Raw genomic sequence first — 8,948 nt, forward strand, 5'->3', positions numbered from 1 at the left:
AGTTTTCCACTTTCCACCTTGAGGACAAGGTGACTGCAATGGGGGGCGTACTTGATAAGCCTCCAATCAAATTGACCTATACCAGATGCAAAAAGAGAAATGATAACATTGGGGAGTAACCAAGTGACAAATGTGGCACAAAAACTTCTAGAATTACTTTAGGGCACTCATTTTGTTAAAGGTAATTATGCAATTTGTTAGCCAATTTGTTAGATTAGTTATGAGAAAGGGTATATGTAAGGGTGAGAGCAAGGTAAAGAGGGCATGCAGAAAATTATTGAATTCCATTGTGGAGATTGCCAGCTTCTCGAAGTGCTGGACTATTATCTTTCATTTCATTTGTCTTTTTCAATTTACATTCTCTACTGAATACAATACAGAAAATTCCCTATAGTCTAATGTATATTTTTTTTTATCGTTACATTTCTACAATACAGGTGCAGTCTCTCTTATCAAAATTGTCACCTAAGTAATTCAGAACATTGAAATTTGATATCAAAGAGTTTTCACCCAAATCATGTTAGGCAAAGTTTATGCTTTTGTACATATCAATTGCTTTTTCATTTCCAACCTATGTCGATTCTAATTCTTGAAAAGAAGATGCTCCCATATTTTAGTGGTCTTGTAACTCAACTTCATTAATTCGTTTTGTTTCGGCCTTGATTTGTGCAGGCTTCTTGGACACATCTTCACCTATAGTTATACTGGTTACACGAGCCATTTGGTGACTAATTGTTCTGTCTATCTTAGATATTGCTTCTTGATTTATCTTTGTTCGTAAGGAACTCTAAGGAGACCTTTGTTGCGAGGGTGTGGATTGGTTGCTGATTTGGTGATAAATTGCACGGTACGGGAATTTAATTTTTGCCTTATCTTTGTTCAAAACAAATTGTGAGGAGTCCTTTTTCTGGGGGAACTTAGGGTTTCTACTCATTTCTTGCATCTAAAGTAGTTTCGTTGTGAGAAAAGCCCTTTGTTCAAAGAGAGAACATTTGATGGCTTTGTGCTCTTTTCACATCTTTGATGGATGACTCCAGCATCTATGCCCCGTTTGATCCCCATTAATTTTCATTCTATTTTTCTCTCTCCTATTTTCAACTACACAATTTTCCATGAAATAATATGATACGTAAATCGAAAATTTTTCTTTCTTTTTTAACCACTCATTATTCAAAAAAATATTATTCCACCAATTTTCATTTTCACAAAATGGGGGCAAAACAAGGCTTATTTTCCAAGTATTAATGAATTTTCGCTAGCTGCTGCATACTTCCTATTGTTTGATATTGATATGCCATAATATGGCTTCTGAGTTTTAGTATTTCTTGTTCTTTATGTAGTTCAATGTAGTCTGTGTTTATTCAGGTTCAGGTGCAATGGTACGATATAGTTAGATTGAGTGTTACCTTGGTTGAAAGCTATCAAATTTTCTTAGAATCCATTTGGCATAACTTTTGAAAAGTCAAAAAGAGTTTTTGAAATTCAAAGTTGCTTTTGGACCTGTTTGGTTAATTTTTATGAGAATGCTTGCTTTAGTTGGAAAAACTTTTTGAGGAAATTTGTTCGACATGGCTTCCTCTGAAAGCACTTCCATAATAGGAAGTTCTTTTAAAAATTAGTTTTCAGACAAAAATTAAAGTAGCTACTTCACGAAACTCCTACAGGAAGCAGAAGGAAAAATAAAAGTCATTTAATGTTCTCAAGCTAACATAGAAGGAACTCGAATGGAATTTGATTGTTACCTAATTGAAAAATAAAATAATATATAATACAATTGGTACGCTTTCTTGGTTCTTTCTTTTCTTTGATAAGTAAATGTATAGTAATCATTTAACATCAAAACATCTAAGTAACATTTTTGTTGTGAAGTCGAATTAAAATTAAATTTTTTTATGATATGTTAGGTGATTTTTATTCTTTATTTCTCGGAAATGCAATTATGAGCACTTAACATAAATAGAAGCTCTGCTATATGTACATAAAATGACTGTCAGAATTAATACAGACAACACTTAGCAACAAGAAAAAAATAGATAGGCAAATATTGAATATTATCTTTTTCTATAAAAATGTTTGAATGGTTAGTTTTTCCCCCTTATTTTTTGAGTAAACTATTATGGTAACAATACTCACTTTGGTGTCCAAACAAGTTATTTTAACTAATTTATTTAAATTTTACTTAATCTTCTATTTAGTTGTCAGTGAAATTTTATTTTTATTTTTACAAACACAAGTATCTTTTACTTTTAGTAGAGAAAGTTGTATTTTAGAAAGAATTTTTATATTACTATCAAAAATAAATAATTTATTTTAACTTCAATTAAAAAAAATTATTTATTTTAAAATTTACTTATTTACTCTAAATAAATTTACATATCGTAATCCAACTAACTTTGTCCTTATTATCATCAAATGACGAATGAATAATCACGTTTTAGATGAGCACATTATTTTAATTCGATTAACCTAATAGAATATTGGATGGAATAGGAAGCTCATGCTTTCGATTGTTGAAGATTTGTTGTTCAAAAACATCAATTAAGTGTTTGGAATTTGGCTATAAAATAAGACCAAGTATTACCATGTGACCGCATGGCCATATACCGAGGCCAAGAGGCCTCGGTTTGCTTGAACATGCGACCGCATGGATTTGTACCGTGCGGTCGCACGGTACAAAATTTTGTATCATTGGAGGCCGTTTACGAATGTTATAAGTTTGAATTTGGAGACCCTTCACTTAGTTTTTGGCACCATTTCAGTCCCCTATTCATGGCCTATATATAGTATAACTATATTCAGGGCTTAAACAATAATAAAAAAAAAAACACTTGAAATTCATTCCATTCAACAATCAAAAGATCAAATTCTTGTTCTTTTTCATATTCGTTCTCTTATCGTGGTCTTCAAAGTTTTGGTGGAAAATTTTTTGTGCTTTGTTATTTTCCACAATAAAGCTTGTTATAATCTTTCAAACTATTTGTTAGAATACCTTTAAGCACTTCAAAAACACCGGAGAAAGGATAAATAACGTCTGAGGACGGCGATCCTGTGTTCAAACCTTTGAAATTGTTCTTGACGACATTAGTGACTTCTTCATTTCGTTGCTGTATTTTTTCTTGATTTTGTTGTTTCTTCACCATTTTTCAATTGTTTTCCAAAATTTCAAACGTTATTCGTAATGGAGAATGAGACTACAATGGCAACGATCAAACTTTCGAATCAAAACTTGGTGCTGTTAGATCGGTTCGATGGTACAAACTTCACCCGATGGCAAGACAAGTTGAAATTTCTACTTACTGTATTAAAGATCTTCTATATTTTGGATCCAGAATTGGTGCCACGACCGGAACCTACAAATGGAGAGACCGAGGCAATCAAGGCCGAAAGACAGAAACGACAAGAAGATGAATTGATATATCGTGGTCACATATTAATCAGAGAAAGAAAGGCCTAGTCGATGCTTTCAATCTTCGTGTTCTCTTGTCCCCACAAGAAGGAGATGAAAATCACTGGAATGAGGACCCAACTAGGACAAAGCAGAAGAGGAAAGTACCAAGAAATTTTTGATTTGTAAATAATTCGAATTTAAATTTCTTGATAATATTTCCTTTCTTTCCCAATTACACGAATTGCAAGTTATTGTCAACAAACTAAACGCGGTAAAGATTGGAATCCCAGAGACCTTTCAAGTGGAAGCCATAATTGCTAAACTCCCGGAGGCTTGAAAAGGATACCAGAAGAATATTTTTCATAACTCCGGAGATTATTCTTTGGAACAATTGTAAAAGCATCTTCGGATTGAAGAAGAATCCAAATTGCGTGACAAGAGTGAAAACTCCTTTGAGGGAACTTTCAAAGCCAATGCCATTGAAAAATCTGAACTGCCTGTGAAATCCAACAAGAGGAAGCCTTCGAGGAACTTTAACAAGTCTAAGAAGAAGACCAAAGAAGAGTGTTTTGTGTATGGAAAATATGGACATTATGCAAAAGATTGTAGACACCGAAAACAAAACAACTTCGAGGGCAAAGTGAACTCCATCCAAGAGGATAAGATCTTGGCCACCATAAGCAAAATAAATGCAATCAAGGGAAAGGTTACCGGGTGGTGGTATGATACTTGTGCTACTATACATATATTATATGATAAATCTTTATTCAAAACATATCATGAGGTGGATGGAGACCAAGAGATTCAAATGGTCAACGAAGTTCAATCCAAGGTTATTGGAAAGGAAAATGTTGATATCATCTTCACTTTCTGGAAAATCGTTACCCTTACTAATATACTGCATGTTCTAGATATGAATAGAAACTTAGTGGGTGGTAATCTCTTAGGAAAACTGGGTATCAAATGTGTGTATGAATCCGGTAAACTTGTACTCTCCCTTAATGAAAATTTTGTTGGAAAAACTTTGTACCGTTGACAAGGAAATGAATAAAATTAAGTTTGCTTATGTTGTGGATTTATTTTCATTATGGTATGCTAGATTAGGTCATATTAGTAGTACTACTATGAAATGTATGAAAAAATGTGATTTGATTTCATATGATGAAAATGAGAAATATAAAGGTAAGACGTGTAGAATAAAAAATGACTAAAAGATCATATCAAGGTGTTAAGAGAACTTCTAGTATCTTAGAGTTAATTTATAACGATATATGTGAACTAAATGGCATGCTAATTAGATGTGGAAATAGGTATTTTATTACCTTTATTGATGACTTCTCTAGATACATGTATATTTATTTGATGAAACATAAACATGAGGCTTTTGACATGTTTAAAGTATATAAAAGCGAAGTTGAAAATAATCTAGGAAAGAAAATAAAGACATTAAGAAGTGATAGAGATGGTGAATACTTTTCTAGCGATTTTAACTTGTTTTGTGAACAATATGGAATAATTCATCAATGTTCTGCACCTAGGACACATGAACAAAATGGTTTAGTTGGAAGAAAAAATAGAACCTAGTAGAAATGATAAATGCCATGTTTATTTATGCTAAATTGTCATTTAATTTGTGAGGTGAAGTTTTATTAAGTGCATGTAAGATACTTAATAGAATTCCTTCAAAACATTCAAAAGTTTCTTCTTATGAACTGTGGAAAGGAAGAAAATCGAACATTGGATATTTCAAAGTGTGGAGGCATCTTGCTTATTGCAAGAACACGAATCCTAATAGAACCAAATTGGGTCCAAGAGGCATTAAATGTGACTTCGTTGGATATGCTAACAATACCAAACCTTAGATATTGCTAAACTTGGAGACCAATATGATTATCGAATCAAGTGATGTAGAGCTCTTTGAAGATTCGTTATCTTCAAATAATGAATTGAGGGAAAATCTTGAAAATATTCCTAGCTCAAGTGGAAAACGTGATGAAATGTCTTTTAATATATTAATGAGTTTAGTGAACCACAAAGAAGCAAACGAACTCAAGTTGAGAAGCTTTTTGGACCGAATGAAATTGATTCTCTACTTATCTCCTTTTACTTAGTAGAGAAAAACGAGATGAATGTTGTAAGAACAATTTCTTTTGTTCTACAAGTGGAAACCGACCCTAAAACATATAAAAAAGCTATGGCTTTTCGTGATAGCATCGTCTGGAAAGATGCAATTAAAGATGAAATGGATTCGATGATGTTTAATAAAACTTGAAAATTTGTCGATTTACCACCAGGATCCAAACATATTGGATGTAAATGAGTATTTAGGAGAAAATATAATGTTGACATCTCTCCAAATACCTTCAAGGCTAGATTAGTAGCCAAAGGATATTGACAAAAGGAAGGAATCGATTATTTTGACACTCATGTACAGATAGCTAGAATAGCATTGATTAGAATATTATTCGCATTGGCTTTAATATATGACTTGCACGTTCATCAAATGGATGTTAAGACGGCATTCTTAAATGGGGATCTCGATGAGGAGGTCTAAATGGAGTAACCTGAAGGGTTCGTTGTACCTGAAAATAAATATAAGGTATGCAAGTTAGTAAAATCTTTATATGGCTTGAAGCAGGCACCCAAGAACTGGCATGAGAAGTTTCACTTAACTATAATAGCATTCAAATTTAAACATAATAACGTAGATAGATGTTTATATTCTAAAGTGTTTGATGATTATATGACATTTATATATTTATATGTTAACGACATGTTGATTATGAGTTATCACATGGACGGTATAGAAGAAACGAAGAGATTTTTATCTTTCACATTCAAAATGAAGGATCTTGATCAAGTGGATATCATTTTAGGTATCAAAATCACAAAGACTGGTGGGGGCTATCACCTAAGTCAATCACATTATATCAAAAATGTGATAAATAAGTTCAAACACTTGACCATAAAATAATATAGTACCCCGATTGATCTAAGTTCAAAACCTATAAAAAATGATGGAAGGGCGATTGCTCAACTTAAATATGTTAGTATTATTGGAAGTCTTATGTATACAATTCAATGCAGTATGCACTAGACCGGATATAGCCTATGCAATAGGTAAACTTAGTAGATTTACTAGCAATCCAAGTAATGAACATTGAAAGGTCATTGGGACAATTCTTGGATACTTAAAGAAAACCAAGAACTTAGGCCTTCAATATGCCAAGTTCCCGGTGGTATTGGAAGGATTTACCGATACTAGTTAAATATCTAGCACGAGTGAAAGTAAATCTACCTCAGGTCGAGTGTTCAATCTAGGTTGGGTGTGTTCGCGAAATATTTCTTTCGATTTAAATTACCGCAAGTGTACGGGTCGTGACAAGTAATAAAGTGGACTTTAGAAGTCCGAGTATCATCCCACAGAGAAAGAGTAGTTCAATTTTATTTATTTTAGTCTTAACCGAAACTAATTGATTCAAGATGAATTTTAGAATTAAAAGCCCTAATTTTGGGGGAAACCCCCAAATTGAAAAACCCTAATTTCAAATCAAACACTAATTTGGAGGAAATCCCCAAATTGAAAAACCCTAATTTCAAATCAAACCCTAATTACTTAAACTCACTTAATGAATGACTCAATTAGAAATGTTATGAAAATAAATGAAATGTATTGTCAATTTATGAAAATCTATATAAAACAAATGCACTAGGATCACGAATCCCCAAGTAATTACTAATTAAACCCTAATTTCACAATTTTGATAATTCAATAAGAATTTGACAAATCAATGCTCCTAAATCTATTCAATACTCTCTCTCGATATGTATTGAACCTATTCTCATAAATCACCAGCCTATATCTCTATGACGGATGCAATTATACAAGAACGCATGTAATCTTTTTGTGAGCAATTAAAGATTTACACAGGGCATAGGGGTATATTCCTATCCCCTATCGAACCCTATGATGAATTATATATGTCGAGTTTAATCCAATTTTCTCAAATTCAGAATTAAACCACCAAGTTCACACAAATTAAGTGCACGTTAATTGTGGAAATAAATAAAGCAATATAATCCATTCAAATATCCCATCGAACTATGAATTCAAAATCATGAAATAACAAGTTTAGTAATAATTGCATGGTTCATCGATCACCTAGTTGCAGAAATCTAGCCTATCATGATAAAAATAACGAAATCTAACAAGTTTTGAATAAAATACATCACCGGGTTATCAAAACTTGAAGAAATCTTGTAAATCTTCGCATCAATTCTTGTTCTTGCCTTCAAATCCTCTCCAAGATGAATGTTTTTGCCTCCTAATTCGTTCGTCTGGCTTCTGAATGTTTATTTGCTATTTAAACCCGTCCAAATTAGGTTACCAAAGGAGTTGCAATCATATAAGGAAACTACAAAAATCGGGGAAAAGTTATACCTATGCGACCGCATAGGCATAACCTATGCGACCGCATAGGTATATAAAAAATGGCGTTTTTAATCCCTCGAGGATCGTTCGCGACCGCATAGGTTTTATACTATGCGACCGCATAGTAGGGCGAACTTCTAATTTGAGTCATTTTGATCCTCAAATTTCATTCCTTCACTCCTTGACCTCCTCTCTTGTTTCTAGTTGCTCCAATGTTCCATTATAACTTCCGATTGGTGCTTAGCTTGATCAATTGCTTGATGTGTTCATCAGGTCAACTTTCAGATAATTGCAATTTGGTCCCTGAATTTTCATTTTGCTCCAATTTGGTCCTTTTTCGGCTCTTTTCTCCTGAATTCCACTATTTCCATAGAATCACCTACATTGCATGAATTTGATAAAGTTAAGTAACAATTCAATCATTTTACTTGTATTTAAGTCATGTTTGTGATGTAAATAAGTGTGCAAAAACACACTTATCAAACCCCCCAAACTTAAACTATTGTTTGTCATCAAATAAGATAGTGATATAATTCTGAACAAACATGGCTTAATACCTTGCCTTGGCTCAGGATTGGACTAAGTAATTGATTTTATGAAAATTTATCAGTGCAAAATGACATAAACCTTTACCTGTTAAGTGCATACTTGACGTGTGTGTGTGGATTCATGCTAACATATCAAGTTCATGATGAGTTTGAGTCTCGACCCCAAGTGGTCAAGTGTCTCCTTACTCGCTCGAGAGATACACAACCCCCCAAACTTATTCTTTTCACTCAATTATCCTGGGGTTGTGTTTAAAAATTATGAGTTTACCTAGCTATAGTTCTCACCCTCTCGTAGCTTGGATTAATCTTACTATCACAAGTTCACATGTCAACAAGTGAAGGCTCTCCTAGTTTTGATTGCTTCTACACTCAAGACTAAACTAGGTTACTCGCCTCGCCTCAAAGGTATAGTTTCTTCCACCAATTGTCCAAGGGCTTTTCTTCTTGTTATTGTCTCTTTTTGTTTTTCTCACTTTTCTTTGGTTTTCTGATTTTTTTTTTTAATTTATCATCTTCTCATTTGCTTCTATATAACCCATGTAACGAGTTTTAGGCCAGTGACTCCCAAACCAGTTGGTTT

Source organism: Olea europaea, chromosome 21 (genome assembly GCF_002742605.1).
Source record: "Olea europaea var. sylvestris chromosome 21, O_europaea_v1, whole genome shotgun sequence".
In the NCBI taxonomy this organism is placed as follows: domain Eukaryota; kingdom Viridiplantae; phylum Streptophyta; class Magnoliopsida; order Lamiales; family Oleaceae; genus Olea; species Olea europaea.